This window comes from Eupeodes corollae, chromosome 1 (assembly GCF_945859685.1).
Source record: "Eupeodes corollae chromosome 1, idEupCoro1.1, whole genome shotgun sequence".
Classification (NCBI taxonomy): Eukaryota; Metazoa; Arthropoda; class Insecta; order Diptera; family Syrphidae; genus Eupeodes; species Eupeodes corollae.
In genome coordinates this window covers 207,579,996-207,603,371 of record NC_079147.1, presented here as the reverse complement: position 1 = coordinate 207,603,371, position 23,376 = coordinate 207,579,996, and the positions used below count along the sequence as shown (strand labels likewise).

The 23,376-nt window shown below is 32.8% G+C and overlaps 1 protein-coding gene across 2 annotated transcripts in view; it reads left to right on the top strand.

The window, feature by feature from the left end:
• LOC129953952 (probable basic-leucine zipper transcription factor D) overlaps positions 1-23,376 on the top strand; it is a 401,434-nt gene that overhangs the window by 199,469 nt on the left and 178,589 nt on the right. The window contains exons 4-5 of one of the 2 annotated variants that reach the window (XM_056067514.1): positions 21,952-21,987; positions 22,051-22,100. The gene's annotated coding sequence lies outside the window, so the exon portion shown is untranslated. The remainder of the gene's footprint in view (positions 1-21,951; positions 21,988-22,050; positions 22,101-23,376) is intronic. The other variant, XM_056067515.1, reaches the window with a different exon arrangement.

Here is a 23,376-nt window from a genome sequence, read left to right as displayed (position 1 = left end):
TTGAGCTGTCAGCTATATACGACATCATAAATTTATAGGTGTGTTACTCGAGTTCCTGTTTAGCAGAATTGGTTCAACTACGAAAGTAATTATTGTAAAAGGTGTTTTTTTTTAGATGTATACACGTTTAAGTCGTGTATCGTGTATGAGTGACACTTGCGGAAAATCTTGACATCTTCGGAATGTGCATCCACAACCACCTTTTGATGAGCGACCATATACGCGATGTCGCCAAAAATACCGCAAGATGTCTAGGTTTTTTCAGACGTTTGCAAGAAATTTTTCACTCCGTCTGATCTGGCTACAATCTACAAAACCTATGTATATGCGTCCAAAATTTTTAAATGATTAATTATTAACATCATCAAATCGATTACATCACTCGAACATCGACGCAAGGTTTCTTGTATCACCCTTTTTTACCGTTTTTTTAACGAACTATGATTAAGTGAAATAGCCAGTTACCAGTTGCCAGTTTTATCAAAAAAGAAGCTCACTTTTGGTTGAATGGATACCTCAATAAACAAATCTGCCGTATTAAGAGTGATGATAGTCTTTGAAGGCGTCAGACATCTTTAAAAACTGACTGTTTGGTGTGCTTTAAGGTTGGTGTAGTAATTAATTCGTAATTGTTAAAAAAAGATGCTGGTCAGACCGCTAAAGTCAATAGTGACCACATATAGCCATTTCTACTAACTGTTTCGCAGTTGTGGTTCTACCAAGACAATTGATTTATTGAAGTAAACGTTTGATAAATACATACCTACATATATGGTAGAGATACACCCCTAAATTCACCTCCAAGTTGTTCCGCATTTAACGCTACTGGACTATTTTCTGTGAAGATATTTTAACTCGGTAGCTAATAAGCCTAAATCAAACTACTACTTGCGCTGCGCATTATTACCGATATACCTCCACGAATAAATAAGTTACCGAAAATTGGAGCTCCAAATTAGACTATACGTTTAAACCAACCAGCAGAGTGATGGTCAAAAAGATTATCTAAAAAATAAAGTAAATTTCATGGTAATAAAAAAAAATCATCTTTCTTATATTCCAATTCAAAGTTCTTCACCTATAAGAAAAACTTCAAAGCAACAAGTCTTGCAAAATGTTTATTCTATTGTTTTAGATGAAGTGGTTATTTGCATTTTCAAACCCTGTACCCATAGCGTCGCAATTATTTTTCAATTTGAACTCATACTCCATACCAGTGGCCTCCCAGAGTGTATCTGGTTAGCTGCACAAGTTGACATATCACCTACAGAAAGTTAAATATCAATCATCAAATACACTCTGACCAACGACGACGACGACGCCATTGGTGGCAAAATCAAGAACAAATAAATTTGAATGAAAAAACAAAACTATGAGTGCTGAGCCAATTAAATTAATATTTGTTTTATTTGTTTTTTAAATCTTGAATTCATACATTGATGTCCATGTCCACGACTTCTGTCTGGACTTGAGAAAATATCTACAAAAAAAAACACACATTTGCGTGCCGCACTACTGAAATTAATCTGCCTCATGTGTCATGTCTATAAAGATATATGTACAGTTCATAAGATACATTTGTACGTGGTGCACCTAACTTTTAACTACTTTGCCTTTGTTGATATTTGAAATTATTGAATTCTATGAATTGATTTACATTTGTTTCATTTTTATTTTATTTTTGCGTAAAGTTGCGTAGTGATGTAGATATAATTTATATCTGCGTAGTTATGGAACACCTATTGTGGCCTTGTTGAATGCTGATTGCACTTTACCAAGACACAACATAATTCGTTGGCAATGAGTTCATTAGAAAACCTTTATGTATTTCTATATGTCTATTGAATGTGGATCGCAGCCACAACTTCACCTACAAATCATGTGAACTGATAGCTGGCGGTGATATCAGAGATGTCGAAGGTACTCTAATACCAAGTACTATTTTACTACTTTTTAAAACAATTAAGTAAAATTTTATAATCACATTATTAATTTACATTATATGTCTCAACATTGCACTTAATTTGAAAACACAAGTTCATTATTTTAACTACTTCTGATAGTGTTTAGCACTGTTTTCAATTATAAAAAAGAATTTATATTAAGTAAATTGCTGAATCGGTAATTCTTAAATTTCAAAATGGTAAATATGTGCACCCAAGAGGAGAAAAGAGTCCACTGATTTTACTCAAAATCCACCTCTGTCTACCAACTCACCCTGGTGAACCTAGTTACTCAACTGGATATTGAGTTTTAACCCCAGTGCAAAGTTGTTGAAGGTAGCAAACAATAAAGGATTGAAAGGTGTTTCTACTAAGGCACCTCTCATTTTATCCAGACGTCAGCGGAGGTATTTTCGAGATGGAATCAATTCAAAGTAATTGAACTACTTAACTTCGACTTTAAGAAGCGGTTTTCGATCTGGGCATCAAGGTTGTTCTATCGAGGTAACTTTGTGATCACGTACAAATATTTTAGTTGCGAAGCATTTACTATTCTCGGATACGGAAAATAAGGACAGCGAACTTCAAATCTGTGAGTAGAATGTAAGGTCCCTTAAAAGACCAGTTATAGCCCAACAAATAGTGGAAGCCTTTAATTAATACCACCATCTAAGAAGTTCACTGCGATGGACCTAGTAAACGCAAATTAAATGACGTTGATATATAATACCGCTACTATATCCGAAAAACAATGACTGTTTGTGGTTGGAACTAGATTCAAGCAAAAAAATTTGAGTTTCAAAAGTGTAAGCGAGGGTATCAAGATAATGCGCATCATGGCTAAAACCTCATATAAACGCATGCCCCAGAGTTGATAAAAATGAAGACATCAAATACATATTCTACGAGCTTCTGGACAAGCCATATGAGCTGTGCCCTGGGTATGACATTAAAGCTGTCTCGGGAGATTTTGAGATCAAGCTAGTTATAGAAGACATCTTTTTTGACACAATTGGGGCATACAGACTTCACGACACCAACTCCGACAACGGATTCAGGCTCATCGATTTTACTGTGAGGCAAGGTGTTTTGGTAGAACGCAGTTAACACATCCGGATATCCACATAGAGATCTCGTTTTATTTTCTCCACCGTTATTGGAAGCAAAATCAATTCCTCCTTTTTTACCAACCATTTTGTTAGGAACTTCGATTATGATTCTTAAAATCCAGCTTTAATTGATTTTTAAACTTTCACCAAGTCCGCTTTAAAAACTAGGATGAGTTAAAGCTCTTTTTCTGCATTCGGAGTTATTTCTAATGATATGTACATCTCTAAGGTGAGAAAGATCAAATTTTTGAATGACTGGCATAAGCAGAGATCCTTAAAAGGTAAATGAAAAAGCCCTTGTTGTTAACTACAATCTAGGCTGTTCTTTGGCAAAAACTTTAGAAACGATACACTGTTTAATTTTTTTCCTGATATTACTATAAGTTATTCTTTCCAAATAGACCCTGCATTCACTAAAAGTGGTTCTAAAAGTCTAAGAGGAAAAACCCACACAATCATTCTTCTGGTTCTGTGTTTCACAAACTTGGTATATCAAGAAGGATTGATCAGGAAGTTTATGGGAAGTCCTTCAAAAGGAGAGTCCTAAAGCAGCGTTTTTGGACAGGGTCTTATTTGGAAACCATTAATGCATGAATCTTGCGCCTCATTTTTGATTATGAATTATAAAGTATCGATCAAATTGACACTGACAGCTAAAACACTTGGTCTGCAGATCTGTAGACATAAAGTCGATATTTTTAAAGCGCACAATGCTTCGTCTTACTTGAATTAATCTTTTATAAAGTCAAAAAGCTATAACAGTTGCCGCTGTTTGCTCAACGAACTTTCCGGTAAGGTAATCTTCTAATCTAAAAGACTTACTCTCAAGAATCTAAAGTTTCACTTAGAATTCCTTCAAACAAAACGTAAGAGTAGGTATTTTCTTGGACATTTAACTACATACGACCGCTCTGATGTTGGCTATCGATTCTATGGCGCGGCGACTGACTGGGTACTGGAACTGCCTCGACTTGACATGTACACTATATACGACTTCACATTGTACACACATCCCAGCTGGATGAATAATTCGAGGTGCAAAAATAGTTCCTCCGAGGCAGGGGCAGATCGTGTTGCAACGTATATACTGCACAAGCTTAGAAACCCTACCTCGCTTCTCGTTCTCGTTCTCGCTATCGATCGGGAGAGATGGCAGAGAGCATGCATGATAGTCATTATTTTTATCTTGCCTCCTGCAATGATATGTCATGAATCGATTTGTAACGATTTTCACTCGTTTATATATTTTTGCTTTGATATTTGGGAATTGAGAATCGGGAGGATTGAAACGACCGACGCGACGACGAAATGGGATGGTGGATGGATGATGTTGTGGCACAGAGTTAGACGATGGCAATTAATAGTGGGATAGAGTTTCTATGTTTGTACTGTAGAAGATCCCCAAAACGGGATGGGATTTTCTTCAAATACACGACAATGAGACGACAACACGAGCGGAGCGGAGTATAGCGCTGGTATTCAACTTCAACTATTTAACTGATCCAGAGAAGATGGATATGACCCAAACGCGCGCGTTATTAGAAAGCCAAGATGGCGCAAAACGTTAGCTTTTTTGAATTTATTTTTTGTCATGTTTGTTTGCAAGTCTCACGTGCTATGGCCGAGGGTCTGTCTGGAACAGAGCATACCACCTCAGCATCATGACACACATGCTACTCCGATTCCTAAACCTATCTACGAGCAGAGTTTATATGATTCCCGAATAGCTGGAAGGAAGGCTTTTCATGAGGGATATTTACAATGCACAGACATGCACATAATGTGAATTAAATCAAAATATTATTATTTAGATACATAGATACTGTTGTTGTTGTGTTTAACTGTGGAATGAATGTGATGCAATCACGATTTGTGTGCAGTTGAATGCGCTTCAACTTGGGTTTATGTATAAGTTGAATAGAATTTCTTAAAAAATGAGCAGTATTATAGATGAACAGCTATTTATGATTTGTTCTTGTTGAATTCAAATAGATACCTAGGTTGGCACATTATGATATGAGGGCTAAGGAATAACTAACTCAAAAACATTTTTACATATAATAAATTGAGTGGTATAAAAGTTTGAAATCTAAAAAACAAATAATGATTTTTTAAAACGACATGAAATTTGAAAGATATCCCTTTTGTCATTATTGTTTGAATATGACTTCTGGCAAAGGACCGTCATAGCTTCATACGCAAAGCCCAAAAGGTAACCATTTAGCAAACTAATTTTAGTGTTTTTATTAAAAACAGTACTAGGAATAAATGAAAAACCAAAGTGGTAATATTGAAAACAAGTTAGTTTTCACCTTTTTACCAAATTTAAAAAAAAATGTGATTGTGATTTTCAAAACCTGTTTTAATATATTGTTATAATAAATATTCAGAATTAATAAAAAGAAAGTTGCTGTACGGAGACTTTTTTGACTATGTGTATGTAGTGTAATCTGGAGATCAAGTTATTGATACATTTTTCCAACATTCGTTGGCGTAGATTGGCAATAATATGGCGAATACTGTCCTCCAAATAGTCAATCGTTTCGGGCTTGTCGACCTTGACTACCAATTTCTGACTTATTGCATCAGAACATTATGTCAAGCAGCGTTAATAGGGATGATCCTGCAGGCCAATTCTCTGGTTCGTAACCTAAGTGTGGTTATATCAAACGTTTTCTTCAAAAAATCAATTTTGGTACGAGCTGTGTTATACTTATAAAGCACACCAAACAGTCAATTATCTCGGAATAAACGGTGTCTCAAAATACCTTCGCGAATTTTCATCAATCATAATACAGGCAGTTTTGTTAATTGACGTATCCATTTAACCAAACGTGAACTTCAACCCTGAATCTAAATTCGCTTATAAGAATTTTGAAGAGAACCGTTGTTAAATAAAAACAAACTACATTATTTTAGTTGCAGTTATTAAATTTGTTTGCTTATATTTATAAAATTATTCTTATTTTAGTATAAGATAAGTTTTGACACAACACAATATTATCACAAAGTTCCGTCATTATGAGCGAAGCAAATATAAAATAAGCTTAATTAAATGAGCGACTGGATCGCTTGAACCTGTATAAAAAGAATTACTGTTTAAAAAAGTTACAAATATTTAAGATTTAAAATTTTAAAAAAACCTACATTTTTCCGATTTTTTTTTTTTGAAAATCGTTAGTGTTTTTTTTTGTAATTAATTTTGCAGATATATAAAATTGCAATTTTTGTTAAAAAAAACATGTTTGGTATGCAGTTTCTTAGAATATATTAATGCACAAAATATTGACACATTTTCGAGATAACAAAATGCATTAACAAAATTATTGAAAACGGTTGATGTGCTCCTGTGAAAATTTACAAACGAAATAACGGTTCTATGTTATGAAATGAAAAATAGTTATACTTCCGTGACGTAAGTCAAAGCTGTCTAAATAACACAACAGATTAAGCGATTAAACTGTAAAAAAGGAACGAATTAATGGATTTTCAACCAATGGCGGATCCAGGGGGGTCGTAGGGGTTTTGAGCCCCCTGGGAGATAATTTGTTTGTATTTGTGTAGGAATTCTCTCCAAATCAAAACTAATTATATTGAGTTAATGGATATGACCCTCATTATATTTGCAATTATTTTTTTTTATATAAGAAAAAAAAGTACCACATTTAACTAAGAATTGGACCAAGAAGCAAATTCAGCCCTATTCCAAAAGCGTAGCACAAATTCATCAAATCTTGACCAATGGACGATCCAGAGGGGGGTCATATGAGCCATAAAGCTTGTACAGTTCTTTAAGTAAGGATTTCATCTACAGATTTGTTATTAATTTAAGGACTTTCACCAAACAGTGGTTTGGTGTTAAAAACAACTTAAACTTTTGTTACTTTAGTAATGCTTTAAATTATTTTTATACAATTTGTTTCTTAGAAAAAGAACAAATAATCAGGTTTTTAAGAAGAAACGTTGAATAAGAGGTCGTCAATTTTATATTAAGTTGCCTTTTAGCTCCTACAAAACGAGCTTCAATTCCATCTTATTTTTTTTATGTACAAAAATTTGGAAATTTGAAATGACTTTTACTTGCGACATATAGGAACTATATGGCAAGTATCGCATTCGTAAAAAATTTCGAATCAAACAAAAAATGTGGTTTCCCATCTGTCTGTCTATCTGTCCTGGCCCCTAAAGCCTAAACCACTATGCCGATTGAAACTAAGCCAATTAGCTTAAGGCGTTTTTTCATTTTTTAATACTAAAAATAACAGCAGTCCCCATACAAATCTTTTGGTTTAAATTCGAAAATTCGAATTTTATTTAGAAATTAACTGATAGATTTTTTTAAAACGTTCTCTTATTTTTTTTCTTATTTCGGCTTCTTTCTAAAAGAAAAACATATTTTGGAATTGCTCCAGAAAGGTACCCCTCATTAAGTCGTTATTTTAAAAATTTTCTTAAGAACTTAATCAACATATTTCAATAATCTTGTCTTTCAATCCAAGCTTTTGTCGATGGTAAAATTTTCAAATTGATGATGATTTTTGACAATCAAAAATGTATATATTTTTTGTATGGTTAAATTTATTTAATTTCGAGGTATTGCAGCCGGCCAACATATTTCATTTAAAATAGATTTTCTGTTGAATAAAATTTTCTCTAGATGTGCTAGAACTGAGATTTAAATACGAATTTAATGAATATAAATGGTTTATTGCAAAACACAATGCATGTTTCATATCTATTAATATAAAAGCTTTGAATTTCTTGATAACTGAAGTGAAAAGAGATTCGGAAACGTTTAATTTGTGACAACCACACAAAAGTTTCTTCCCAACTTGTTTTTTTAACTTAATTTGTATTTATTTTATATTCAGGAAAATTATGTACATAAATGCACCTATTCTTGTTGATTAATTTAAGATCAAAATATTTTCTAGCATCAGCTCCAATCTTTGATTAAGCATACTGAAAGTGATAGTAAACACTGACTCCCGAAAATTGAGTCCAAAAAAAACTACCTCAAAAAAATCCAGAAAATGTATGATATCATATTGTTTCTCATTTTCTGGATTTTGGAATTTTTGCAGCGTTTTTCGCATTGATAGAAATGGCAAACAATTTCTAACATTTCTGCGTGCAAGCAACAAAAAAAACTGTAAACTATTGTGTTTTTGTCTTATGGCATAGTAAGAAAACGATTGGAATCTTAAAATGCTATCATTTGTAGAGAGTCCACTTTTTTTTGTAAGCCTCCTTTACACAACATTAAAGAACATTTTTAAGTGGTGAGTAAAAACTCGTCTATATGTTAATTGTTAAGCTTGTAAGCCCCACCCCATCAGAATATAAGTCTGTATCCGACATTGTTTTGAACATAACTAAGTTAAAATGAAAACAAATACATCCTTATTTGAAGTGTCACTCTTAAACTATTCAAGTATACAAAATTCCATACATTTATAAAGGGAGGATTTTAGCTTTTGCACTTCCATCACATATCACAGAATTTACCCAAAATGGTTAAGGTACTTGCTTCGGAGCATGATCTCCTGATGCAACAAAAACGAAATAGAAATATGAGGCAATACTCCTTTATTCAGGGGCACATTTTTTCAACAACAAAAACGGGGTATTACTTATCTTTGTTGCACCAGGCGGCCATGTTGGTGGAGAAGGTATTCTATTTTTGGTAAATTCTTTACGATTTCTATTATCGAAAGTTCGTTCCTCCCTCTTACTGAAAATTCTAAGATTAAAAGAAATTAGCATTAAGTTTTTTTCAAACAGAGAATATTTACTGTTAGAAGGTGGAGCCTAGATAACGAGAAAAAAAAAACAGAACAAATGTGATGACAAAGTATACCTACTTTCTATTTCCCATGAGCTCCTGGTACAGCAAAACGAAAATATGCATCACATTCAGGATTAGTTAGTACCAGTGAGTGCGAATAAAAATTAAAACAACTCATGAGTCATGCTTAAAGAAAACGAAAGAACAAAGAACGAAAACCAATTTTTTCCAAACCTTTGTACTAGTGTAAAAAATACTCCTATTGTACCAGGAGATCAAGCTGAAACAAAATGTTTGCTGTACTGCTTAAAATCCTAGTTATCTCTTTTACATTCAACAGAAAGCTTGCTCCTCCCTTGAACTGTAAATTGTATGTTAAAAGAAATTTCCAGAATACTAATAATAGTAATAATACCCATTGGCTTGTGAACAGCGTTGCCACTTCAAGAAAATAGGGCAGTAGTTCAATTAAAAAACTTCAGTAGATTTCTATTAAACAAAAATAACATAAAAATGAGTACTTTAAAACTATATTTACATATGTATTTTTAATCGAGTAGGTAGGTATTTAAATTTAATCTTTCAATGCTTACCAATCAGTAAAAGTAAAATTTTCGAAATACTCTAAACGCTCGGGAGAACAAGTATCCAAAAACCCTTTCCTTACATTATTTAATTTCTTACAAACAAAATTGCATTTGCAAAAGTGTTAACAATTAGTTTGTTTCGTAAATCAATTGATTCGTACTTGGCTTACAATATAAACAAATCCACTGCGGCAATCGGAATAGGGAAAGGATTCTAAACAACTAATTAAAAGTCATTGTATTTTGGCAGTTTAAGTTATGTATCATTAAAATCAAAATGTTTATTTCGTAGAAATTTCTACAAAAAAATTAATGTTTTTAATTTTATCATAAATAAAGATATTAAGTTTGTGTTTTTTACCGTAGCTAACCCAAAATATCTCACGAACTACGTAATGACTTGAATTTAATTTTATATTATGTATTGTGACGTGATTCTTAGTAAATCAACTGTGTTTTTTAAATCTAAAAAGTGAAAAAAGAATAATGTCAACTCGAATGCCTTAGTATGCATCAAAGAATAACGTTTTGTGAAAAATCGAATCACCATTTTTTTTACCAAAAATAAATACCCAAACAATACATTATTGGTAAAATAGATTTTCGACTTAAGTATCTTTTTGAAAACTAAAGGTATTGCTTACAAGCAATCTTAATCTTATATAATATACATTCAGCCAAAAAAATTTAAGTAAAATTGATAAATACTCATATTTGATTCTCGATTTCTTGAGAAAAAAAAATAAATTTTTGACTCCAAAATGATTTCAAAATATGCTGAACTTTCTTAGAAAAATCAAATTTGTAGGAAAGAAAAAATTACTTCAAGAAAAACTACTTTAGTTGGTTGAAATTGATTTTCGACTAAAAATCTCGTTAAGAAAAATAGATTTTGAAATAAAATTGTTTCATCATTTCTAGTTGATTTCTTCGAAAATTTAGCTGTCAATTTTCTTAACAAAGCACGAAATCCTACAAAAACAACAAAAAGATGAAACGAAGTTGTTTTTAACTCAAGTGGTAAGAGAAAAATATTGACTGTGATGTGTTCTCTACTCTGTACATTTATAAGCTGAGTAGTGTAAAATGTAATGTAAATAACTTCCCATAGGAAGTTATTGCAATGGGTCCGATTTTCCAAATTGAAAATTTTGACATTTCTCGATGTTTCAAAGTCCCTAGAGTCGATATAAAAGATTTTAAGAAAGATGTCTGTGCGTGCGAGTGTACGTACGTTCGTACGTCCGTACGTTCGTGACGTGTTTTTTTTCTTCCATAGCTCAAGAGCCAGAAAAGATATCGACTTTAAATAAATTTTGTTATACAGATAATAAGGCAGAAAGGGCTTTCAACAGAATTGCGTGGGTGGTTTTTTTTACCATAGCAGTTTAAGAAAAAGGTGACAATTTTAGTTTACCCTAAATATCTTACGATCTTAGAGACTTTTTTTATATTATATATTGTAACGTTATTATAAATCAGTATATTTTTGGAAACAAATCCAATCAACGGTTTTTTTATATCAAATCAAAAATTTAAACAAAAAATGTGTTACCTCGAAAATTTAATGAATACAAAAGGATTTTATCTCCAAAACAGTTTTTCGCAACGAAAAAAAAAACGTTTTTAACATCTGGCAAAATTTTGGGAAAAAATCAAATGAACAGTATTTGAAAAAACAAAAAACCTAAACAAAATTACTCAAAGTTGGTAAAAATTGAATTATGACTCAAATATCTTTTCAAAAATTTAATATTATGGCTTCCAAATAATTTCAACTTATAACAAATATTGTTTTCAACATTCTGAACAGTTTTTAGGAAAATCGAATAGACAGTTTCTTTTACAAAAAATAGAAACCTGAAAAAATGATTATCTCCAAAACAGTTTTTTGCAACGAAAAAAAAAACGTTTTTGGGAAAAAATCAAATGAACAGTATTTAAAAAAAATGAAAACCTAAAAAAATTACTCAAAGTTGGTTAAAATTGATTTCCGACTCAAATATCGTTTCAAAACTTTGAGATATTGGCTTTAAACTAATTTTATCTTTAAAAAATATATGGTTGTCAACTTTCAGTAAAATTTTGAGAAAAATCGAACTGACAGTTTTTTTTACAAAAAATTAAAACCTAACAAAAAACAATATTAAAACTTGGTAAAATCTTACTTGTAGCTTTTCAAAAATTAAAAATATTGTTTTGAAACATTTTTTTTATTTCAAAGAAAATATTGTTTTCGATATTCAGGAATTTTTTTTTAATAAAAATCCAACAGTCCGTTAAAAAATCTACGAAAAATAGTACGCAAATTTGGTAAAAGTTGATGCTCGGTTCTTGATATCTAAAATTAATTTTGTTTATCCAATTTGTAAAAATTTAAGTAATGCTAATTAAATTGGTAAAAATTTTGTTTAGAATAAAAATCTATTCAACAAAACTGAACTTCCAAGCTTAACTATTTCTTTTTATGAAAAATATTGTTGGTAATTTTAAATTTTTTAGAATAATTCAACTGACAACTTTTTTAAACCAACACGAAAACTTACAAACTTTTAAGCAAGACAGCATCTTTTTTAATATTGTTATGAAAATTTTGTTAAAGTTTTAAGCAACATAAAACCACAGAAGGGATGGGAAGCTATCAGTGTAGGGCGCATTGCAGCCCCTTTTTTGTGTATATGTTTTTTAGACAGCTGTCCATCCAATTTTGATTGAATTTAGAGTTAGTAGCTAGATTTTGCGAAAAGTACAGTAGATTGACTGCTATTGCAGTAAAGTGGCATCCCTGCCAGTGATGTCAAAAGCCCAAAAATTCTAAGCTCCCATTTAATGTATTATCCCAGTTCTTTCCAAATGCAGACTCCCGTTACGGGGAGGAGCCTAGATTACTTGAAAAACACACTAAGAGAATATTAAAAAAAAAGTATTCAAGTATGATCGCCCTTTACAGGAAAAAGAAAATAAATGTTGTTTTTGTTTTTTCTTACACACAACATTCAGGAGGGTGCGAGTGAGAGGGAAACAGATGAAAACAAATTTAAATGTAGAGCAAAAATCAAACCTACAAATTTGTATTTATAAAACTTTATACCTATACAAATACGAGTCTGACTTAAGTGCCTACATTTTAAGCTGCAATAAGAATTGGATGATCATACCTTCAAATCCAACTTCTACCAGGCTTATTTAGGTTAAAGAATCCTTATTCTCAAAACTTTATCGTAATTAATTTCTAGTCATTAGTCATGGGTTTTGCTATTCATCAGGTGCAAGTAATGAAACAATCAATAGATGTCCCTAAGTTTCCCAAAATTTGTGCATGCATCTTTCTATAGAACGGCAATCTTTTTTCTCTGGCTTTGTTGCAACTTTTCAAACTCTGCTTACCCTGTGTTCATCACCTCTCCGTATCTCACCACTCATTTATTATGTAAAAACGCATCAATTTTATTTTCTAATAACACACATTTAACCCTCACCTAACAATCATCTCAGAACTAACGTAAGACAAAACAAATCCTTAAAAAGGACTATAATTCATAGTAATATTTCATTTCTCTAAATGATTACTGATGTTTACTATGTACAGTAAAGAAACTATCAACCTTTACTTAAGAAGCGCCATATTAAACAAAATATCTAAAGCTAAAGAAGAAGAAACGAAAAAAGAAAAGACGCTTCTTCTCTAGCTTCATTGCTAAGCTAGATTTATGGTCCAAGTCACCGATCGCACTTACACACTTTTTTATAGGATTTTCGTGCGCTCTTGAAAATTGTGCTACACGGATGTTTTCTTTCAAAATATTATGGTCCCCGTCTTCGGATTTGGAGTCGTCCGTCCGTCCGCGTGTCGCTGCAGTTGGTACAAAACATTAAACACACAAATTTAACTGTTTCGTTCCTTCTATAAAAGAGCTGCCTTTTAAGCTATATTGCATCCAAGTGGAAGATTGTATTGTGGTGCATAGAAGATGGAAGATGGTGGATGGCGGTCGGTGGGCTAGGTGGCGTTTGAGACACTCTTTTGGGACAAACTGATTCCATGGGAAATTGTTGCACGTTTATTTATTTAGCTTTTTTTGTGTACTTCGTCTAAGTGGTAACACAAAACCAAACCAAACACTCGCTTCATTAGGAAAATGTAGATAGCAGGTCTGGACTGGAGCATCAGGTGCTTCAATGGGGTTGCGGCTTTTTGCTTTTTGTGAGAGCTGCAAAATTGTTCCTTCATCCTTCTTATTTGCCGCAGTCGCACATAGTCATAGAGTCACAGTAGAGGTCGTTTTCGTTTCCAGTTTAAAATTGGTTCTAGAACTGCATACTTAAGTATTCTCGTACTACTCTCTGTAATGTGATTTATGCCGAGAATTCAAGTTCGATGCGTGATTTTGGTTGCATGTTGTATGATAAATTATATTATTCTCAGGGCCCGGTGGTTGTTTTAAATGAAATATTGATTGCTGAGTTGTTGTGGGAATTTCTGTTGTTTCGCTATGTTTTTTCTATGATCAACAACTTTGTTGGTTGGTTTAAACACCAAAAACATATTTTTTGATTTTTTTTTCTGGAGGTATTGGAAATGATCAGGCTGTTTTCACGACTTTGGAACTATTTAGATATTTTTCAGCATCAAAATGATGATGATGATGATCACCATCATGAGCGTCTAACACCTGCGCATCTTTTTTGTTTGTTGATTTTTGTCTTCGATGAGAAGAGAAATCTCAATTTAAGATGAGTCTTTTTTTTGTTTCTGAAGACATCTATATCTGTCTATTGATCGATCTATCTGAAATGCTACTGGAAGGAGTACTTATTTACACTGAAAACAAAAACGCGGTACTTGAGCGAAAGACTTCAACATTTATGCTAGAGGTTGAATGATTTGTTAACAGAATTTGGTGATGGATCTGTTAATGGCACTACAAAAATACCTTATATTAAATAAATCTGATCAATAGATAAACGATAAAAATCTTACTTGCTTAATTAAGTGGTCTCTTTAGTTCTGTGTGAGCTAGGGTCAAACCCAAATAGCTAACCCGGTCCTTAGCTAAATGGCTCCATATGGGCACTTAAAGTTGGGTGACGTCACTTTCAACGCCAACTGAACCACCCACGTCGCTGTACAGACCTTAGAATTCAACGTTTCATCTTCTCCCCAACTCACCTTCTATACATACGGACTACGGAACCGAAGATCACACGTAGAACTTTTCTCTCGAAACGACCCATAAGATGCTTTTATCAACATATAGCACGATGGGGATGGTAAGGGTCGTATAAAGCGGCACTTTGGTTGCTCGAGAAAAAGTTTTCCTACCTAAATACTTTCTTAGCTCATATTCCTCGTTTGACCCCAGCGTTCATATCGGAACCCAGGTTAAAAAAAATCACTTACTTGTCTCCGAGTTACGGCTCTCAATGTGATGTTTTGACCGAGACGACAGTGTTTTAGGTCCTTTCTTGATGGCATCATGTACTTTGTTTACTTTGTGAAAAATCTTTTTCAATAAAATTCTTGATGGTTTTTCAAATCCAATTTTTTTAATATTCAGTTAAAATATTTTGAGTATTTTATACAGCTTTGCAAAAATCTTCATAAGTTGCTAGTTTTCTTATGCTTCGCAATAATCTTAAAGGAACGCTACATCATTTATGGTAGGGCGGTGTTAAACAGAAAAGTTTAAAACAATTTGAAAGCAATATTTAATTTCCTTACAAACCCCTTTGACTAAAAGTCTATAACATTAAGTTTTTAAAATATTTTTTAAATTATAAAAATAAAGTTGAAAACGAGTACTTTTTAGGATTTAAGCAAATAGTTAGAATCGAAGTTTGGGTTCAAAATCAACGATGAAAATTAACATCAAATGGTTTTTTCACCATGAAAATATATAAAATTCAAAGTCCCTTAAAACTTCTTATAGAGTCAAATGAAGACTCATATAATTTGAAGAATTTCCAAACCTTTTTAACATACTAAAATGATTTAAAACGAAGATTTTCGATTTGCTTAGTTATTATACAATTTGCTGTTAAGAAATATGTTGTGTCTTATAGTAGCTCATTAAAAAGTGTTTGTTTTGTTTGTGAAATTTTGTCGAGCAGTGTAATGTTTCCAGCAACATGAAGCAGTTTATATAGTCATCAAAATGTTGCTTGCAAATAAAATGCCTTAGACTTATATACTTCAATGTTTTTGAAAAATTATGTAAAAATGACTTAACTGGCAACAAGTATCTTTGAGGACATTCAAAATATCAACTCAAATTAGTTTTTCACCAACTCAAATCAGTTCATATAGGAACAAAATTCTATCTGCAACAAATGGATGCTATCTAAGTCCAACCTCAAAACGTCCATAAATTTCTATCAGTGTATTTATATCTCTTAAAAAAGAAGTGAATCTTCAATCAAGCTTAAGCTGCTGTCTGAATCTATAAAGATAGCCATTTATGTACGTACATATACATTAATGTGTTGTCGGAAATGTTGAAGACATCGCAATGGAGCGGGCGATTGAGAAATCGCAAATCATACAAAATGACACACGAAAAAATGTGTACCCCGCATTTTGTGTACCTACATATAGAGGCTTTTCGGATCATATGCATAAAATATCGATGAACCTCACGTCCGAATTGATTTTACAACTAACATCAAGAGGATTTTTGTTTTGGATTTTGTTCGTCTTCAAACCCATAGTCAGCATCAGCAAACAGCATACAATAAACAGAAAGGTGCGATTTCCATCGGGAGAAGAGACAAATCTTTAAGTTTTTCGTTCAAATGCAGAATCATCAGGAGTACGAGTATCATCACCATCAGGAGAACCAACATCTTGCCACTGCCACTATTGAAGACCATACAGCAGGCGTCGTCAAAGCGTGAGGGACGGCAGTGCTCATGGTGATGATGTTGAAGAAAACCGCGCGAAAAAATTGAATTTTTCGACAAGAAATAAATTTGCAACCTTTTAACCCAGAAACCGAAAAATAAAGGATGAATTCGAATTTTTGTGTATCTTCAATATATGATGTAAATCTTTTGTTTCTTCAATTTCTTCGGCTGATGATGGTTCTCCATGTCCATAAAGTGTTGCAACAGATGTGGAATTCTCAGTTTTACACAATGGGATGTATAGTGGAAGAAGAAAATAAAATTTTGGATGACCCGATGCCGAAGGAAGACAAATAACATCTTACGTCAAGATATCAATAAATCAGATTCAGGATAAGATGCGCATCATTTGATGGCATAACTTATGTATGTATCAGAAAGTATGATTTAAAATATGTTAACGACAATTGAGGGAAAATACAACCTTATATCTAAGATACGTTATTCAAAAAAGAAGTAGAATGAATATATGTTAAGGTATACCGTTTTATACTTAACCGTAAAAAGTAACGAAGATACTTACTGTGTTACACAGGGGTGTTCTTTAATAAAGATTGTATTCATAGTCAAGTAGTACCCGTGGCATGATGGTTAGTGCGTTGGACTGTCATGCAAGGGGTCTTGGGTTCAATCCCTGCCTGTGCCACCTTAATTTAAAAAAAATTAATTTTCGCGGGTACTGCCTCTTGCGAGGAATTGACAAATCCTTCAAGAGTAATTCTTGTCATGAAAAAGTGCTTTCTCAAACTAGCCGTTCGGATTCGGCCTAAAATTGTAGGTCCCTTCCATTCCTGACAACAGTACTCGCACACAGGAATGGTTGAGAGTTGTAAGTCACTAGGCCCTGGTTCACAACGGACTGTTGCGCCACCCCATTTGATTTTGATTCATAGTCAAGTAAGATAACAAGTTCATTTAGAAATGAGGGATATTATGCTAGAAATTCCTTTTGGTGTTCTTAAAACTGTGTAAAGATACTCATAAGAACTAGCGTCTTCATCGTTATTCCATGTTTTTTGTATTAATAAAGCTCTAATGGTGTTAAAACCCAAAATGTTCAAGCATGAGGTTTGCTTTAATTTGTGTGTTAAACACTTTGACATACACTGTTTAAGAGTCACTAAGTGAAATTTTGTGACACGAATTTTATGAGACTTTTCCACACTAAGGTCTGATCACAAGGGACAAGCTCTCAACAACTTCAAACCATTTAAATCTGCATAGCCAGTTAAACTAATACCAGCCGAGCTTTTGATGGGGAACTTTTGGCCTAAAGAAAACGTGATATCAACATCCGCTATCAAATCTCTGGATTTCGTCTCTACCAACTCTATAACTGTCCATAACTGTTTAATATTCACGTTTTTTGGGTGCCGGCCGGGCCGTAGAGACATTCCAGGAAACTGTAAGGCAGATGAACTCGCCAGGAACGGTACAGTGCAGCCCATCCTAATATGATGGCAAATACTGGCATACCAATCGCACTTGTAAACTGTTGCTAATGGAAGAAGCTATGAAGAAGGCAAACAACACTAGATTTAAGGCGATCAAGGTGTTTGCTATCTTTAAGCAGATCGCATATAATCCCGATTATAGGTGTCATAACCGGACATCGGAAAACACGCCACGCTGAGGGGCGTCTTCTCAAATGACTTGCAGAAGCTGTATGGACGAGGAAGAGGAGAAAACAGTTCTTCACCTTCTTTGTACATGCCCTGCTCTAGCATAAAAACGCATGAATTACCTAGGAGAATTCTTCTTTAAAGATCTAAATGATCTAAATCATATCAGCATAAACAGCCTCTCACGTTTCGTAAGGGACTCAAACTGGTTTCATTGAGCTTAAAAGGAAGCCTCAAGATTCACGTGGTATCACAATGGGCCATTAAACTGTCCTAAAGGTACCCGATTCCATTATGGACAGCCACTTTAAGCTAACCTTACCTACCACACTAACACCTACACTAACGCGAACAATTATTTAATAGTTTTTTTTAGTTAACGTCTCTCCTTTAAATTAAACTCAGAGATAAAAATCCTAAATAGCTTGATCGGCGTCTTAAAAGGTTGAAACTGCGCTTATGAAAAGAATGTTGCAAACACTTAACGTGGACTTAGGGAGAATTCATTTAAGTATGTTGACTGAAAATTTTGATGGATCCTCAAAACATGACATATAAAGGAGAAACAATTAAGAAACCTTAAGTCCTAGTCCCGTCTAATATGTTTGCTGATGAATCCCTATATAAAGACCTTTTTCAAACAAATCGTAGCTCGACGGTTATTGCAAATATTGATCAATTTCCCAATTTAGTTCACATAAATCTAATCCGAATAATCTTCTATACTTAACACAATTCTAAAACTTGACGAAAACCTTAATCCCGGTCCTGATGGCATGTCATCATTCATGCTTTGAAAATATGCCAAACATCTTTCACTCTCCCATTTTCTGGTTCCCAATCATATTATCTGTAAATATTAAACTGAAGCCAAATTGTCTGTTTGAAAGTCGAAATTTACCAATCTTAATTTTTCTCTATATTGGATTTCTCAAACGTTTGCGTACTTTAAGGTTTTAAATTCAAAAAAGTAAGCCATGAGGTACCTTAAATTAATTTAGAGCAAATAGAACTATATGAAAAATTCTGGTGTAGCTCAAGGTAGCCATCTTGGTCCTTTGTTATTTGTTATGTTTATAAATAAAGTTTCCTTTAGCTTTTATAAATTATACGCAGATAACGTAACATTTAATTTCTTAAGCGACTGCGAATTATTATAAGATGATCTACTCTACTCTAAAAAAGGTAATAGAACTCTTGGCTTTGCAAAAAGATTCGGTAGAGAATTCCAAGATTCTTATGTCTCTAAACTCTATATATGTATAATATGTTATATCAGACCTTGGATACAGTTTTATAATTTGGCCCTTATTACTTGACTCATATTCAAAGACTTGAAGGTGTCAAAAGAAGATTCTTAAGGCTTGCACTACATTTTCTTTCAAGGCCACATCTTGATTGCCTCCTTTATTTTATGGGCTTCAATTAATAAGTCTTTTATTTGCAACTATTCTTGATTGTTGGAATTCTTCATTAGTTTTTTGTCAATTCCACTTAAGTGTAAGTCGAAATAAATTGTCAAGTTGAGTGCTGATTCGATCTAATTTTATCCGATCAACCAATGATTCTTAAAGTCATTTTGTCTTTGAACTCAGCAGTAAGGTTGAAACAAATGGCAACGGTTGTGTATCGGAGTCAGATATTTCAACAATACATTTATTATAAAAATAATAAGAAAAAACTTTCCTGCTTCTATGTGTTTTTCTATCACGGTTTTTATTACATGAGTTTTGCTAGAATATGAATTTTTCTTTTGGTGAAAATAATTTCTGATTATTATTATTATTCATTTGTTTCAAGAACAGCCTTCCAAGATAAACTAACCTCGACTTACCACAAGCTTCCAGCTAATCTTTGTTCCATATCTCTCCACCAGAAGCGTCTTTATCTGATATAATTTATTTTTCATATAAATTCCTACAAAAATTCTAAAAATGTTGTTGGATCTTCTTGAAGAAGTGACACCAAAGAATTTCAAACAAAATGAGTGTTTTTTGTTCGTTTATGAGCCTGCCATAAAAAAGAAATAACTCTTTAAACGACAATAAAGATAATTATATTTAACAAAAATAACTTTAATACACATTTCAATATGAAAGAAGTCTCTAAAAAGATGATGGTCCCATACACAATCGATAAACAAACAAAACACAAAACATACCATTATGTTGCAACGCATTAACCTCACAATGACTGACTATCAAAAAACAAATACACATTCAAAGCTGCCACTGCTCCTGTGGTGGCAATTCCACGACAAGCTCAATGGAATCCATTTAATCAGGTCGAATAAAATAGGAAACAAGATTAATCAAAAAAACATAACCAACAGACAACCATCAAGCCCTCATGAGAGTCATTTCAATAGAAAAGAGTTTAAAAATGAAATGACCCGTGCGTCGTAAAATAAAAACGACAAAACAAATCAAAATCAAATTTAAACTTTCGATAATTTTTTTTTTGTTAGTTTTTGCTAAGTGGTTTGTTAGCAAGTCATAAAAATTATGACTTTGACACGGTAAAGAGCTTAAACGATGAGACGAGCGACGATAACCAAGATCCTAAAAAAGATGAACAAACATTGATTTTTGTATTTCACGTTTCACTTAAAATTTATTGCATTCCATCAACCGGCAATTAAGTTGATATGTGGATTTTAGGTTTTAATTTTTTCGTATCTATTTATTTTTTTTAATGTTGAACTCGTGTTTAAATAAAAGAAACCCAAGTCTTTGCGTGTTGAACTATGCAAATCATTAAAAAATAAAATTTTTAATATCCACACGACAACCATTTAAGGAAAAAAAATGGGTTTTGATGATTTTTGATGTCTTCGACTTTGACGATTTGACCTTATTTTGATGATTTTTGATTGATGATGTAGGCCTTTTGTATAAGTCGTGGGGATTTATGCTTTCTTCAAGTTAAATTATTAATATGCGAAGCTTAATCGTTCTTGACAGATCGAAAGTAATTTGTTATTTTGAAAAGATTTAATTTATAACTGTGTGGGGGAAAATTTATGAATGTTTTGAAAACTTCTTTGATGTATAATTCCAAAACTGCTATAGGTCTAGAAGTCAAAGGTTGGTATTTCTAAATCAAGATCTTAAAAGTGACTATAAACAAATATCAACTTTGTCAACCATAAATAAAAAATGTCGATCATAAATAAAATTCATAAATAAAAATGTGTGCAAATATTTGTAAGGAATCATTTAAAGTTACGTATTATACTCAAATTCAGATATAACTATGCATTCACTTCGACATGGTAAGATATTGGGAATTTTAGGTCTAGATGTGGTATCTTAAATTTCCAATTTTTCTTCTGGAAAGCAACCCACTTTGTATTCGGGCTCTTAAACCTTGTGATATTTAACTTTAGAATGTACCCACTTCTGGTAACTCAACATTTATTATCGCTTTATTTTCATATCTTTTCAATTATTAAATATCTTTTATTGAATGTCTGAAATATATTATATAAGCAAAATACTAACATCATTTAAACTTAATGCTTCATTGCCATTCGTGTGAAACATCAGATCGAAAATATTACACTCATGTTACCCAAACCAAAAAAAAAAATATTAACCAATCAATGGGCGTCAGCATACATATACCCGCTGAACTACTTAAAACTCAAAAGAAACACAAAATTATATCTTGAATCTAATACATATAAAATAATACCAAACTACTTACTTCTTCGACAGCTCCAACTCCACCCAGTTGCTTTAACTTTAACATAATCCAAAGAAAAACCAAAAGTCCAAATCCGATAACGGAAATTCCATTAAACGGTAATATTTTAAACCAAAAGATTGGTTGAATATAAAAATCCACTTCACATTGATCGGAATACATTGCTCTCATTATTTTTATTGATGTATATAAATGAACATGTATTTAAAAATGTTTCTTTTTTTATTTTCAAGTTTGCAATTCAGCTCTTTTGTTTCACATACATTTATTTATTTTATTTTTGTATTTCAGATTCAAATGCTGCTGTTATTATTCATCCGAAATAAGGTAAGTCACAGTTATAGAATTAAAATCTAAGATAAAAGAATGTACAAAAGTATTTATTCCTAGGCACAAAACGAATACATAATTCTTAACCACCAACTGCAGCTCTACATCAGGTAAAAATGACAAGAGAGCAAAAAGCAAAAAAAAAAACAGAAACAGAAAACTGACAGTTTGCTTCGAAAATCAATTAATTAATCATAATCAGATGTTGGTGGAGTATAAGACTTCAAAATGGTGTTAAAACCCATATCATGCATCCAGTAACTGACACTTCAATTTGCAATAACTCCAATAAACCTAACCTACCAAACCAATAGCTAAGACCCACGAAAGACTGACTGACTGACAAAAATAAAACACCTCATGTAACAATGCCCAGAGACCAAAAATGTGTAAATAATTGACCACCAACACCAAATGAGATTTCTTTAGGTTTTTTGTTTGTAACGCGATTCAGTAAGCAAATGTCAGAGCTAATTCCATTTCGGTAAGTACGTAGTTATCCCACGTTCTTATACCACCGGAGCGGAGTTGTGCTGCTGCTGCTGCTGTTGCCAATAAATGGTCCGTGGTCGTCTCTTAGGGTCTCCTTTGGCATTTTGTTAGAATTGACCACGCAACAAGCGACAACAAAACGATTTACAATGACAGCCTACAGTCTCTCTCTCTCACTCTCTTATAGCTCAAATATACATGTATGTATACTTAACCAAAAAATTCAGAGATCTCTTGGTCATATAGGACAGACATTTTAAAGTACAGCACCTAACGTTCCAGCCAGTTCCATGGGGCTATACGTACAGATATTCAAGTTGGATTATGTGGATAGATTTCATGCCAGTTAGTTATCTCACCTGACACAGCATGGCAAACAGATATCCCAAGTTGACAGATGCAGTTGATTGATTTATGCTTCGATGATTTATTGCTCAATTTAATTATTTGCCATATGTGTGAGTCTCAATCTGAATCTGAGTATAAGTCTGAGCAAATGGGGCTCCTAGGGCTGCAATTTTTAAGCTTTATATTTCTTATCCTAACCTATGTACAGGCAGGTAAAGTATGATATATGTTTTGTCCGTCCTTAAATTAAATCCTATGTAGTCTTTAACAGAAATAAAACAATTTGAAAATACATTATGCAGTTTGAGTTTTGTGTCTCTTTTTATTTTCAAAATGTGTTTAGGAAACATTGAATTACTTTCGGCCCACTCTATTGTTTGTTTGGCGAGTAATAAATTGAAGTTTAAAATGGCACTTTAGCATTAATCATTTTATCTTTTTTGGAATAAGGTTTATTCTTTGAATGACATGTAATTTGCAAAATAGAGCAACATTTCACAACACCACGACATAAACTCGACAACGCAACGGTAGGTTTGATTATTG